Consider the following 290-nt stretch of genomic DNA (forward strand, 5'->3'; position numbering starts at 1 on the left):
CACCGAGCAACGTTTAGAGGAGGCCGAGGAGGACACGGCAGATAACAAAGGGCACTAGAGGTGGCGCTGCCGGCTCAGATATTGCACACTCTAGCAATCACGACGCGGGACCCCTGATGAAATACTGTCATTTAAATTAGGGAAGAGAGATCTGTTGCCCCGCCCCCTTTCTCCCTATCCTTTGTCTAGCCCCGCCCCCTTCCTCCCCCCCCCCCTTCTCTCTACTCTCGTCTTACTGCTTCTCCTTTTCGGTTCCACGCCTCTTCCTCCTTTTTCGATCTCTTCCTTCT

General features: G+C 54.8%; 1 protein-coding gene across 1 annotated transcript in view; it reads left to right on the forward strand.

Moving 5' to 3' along the window:
- LOC119589210 (zinc finger SWIM domain-containing protein 4-like) overlaps nt 1-290 on the forward strand; it is a gene marked incomplete at its 5' end in the record, with an annotated part of 30,678 nt that overhangs the window by 8,614 nt on the left and 21,774 nt on the right.

This window comes from Penaeus monodon, chromosome 25 (genome assembly GCF_015228065.2).
Source record: "Penaeus monodon isolate SGIC_2016 chromosome 25, NSTDA_Pmon_1, whole genome shotgun sequence".
Lineage (NCBI taxonomy): Eukaryota > Metazoa > Arthropoda > Malacostraca > Decapoda > Penaeidae > Penaeus > Penaeus monodon.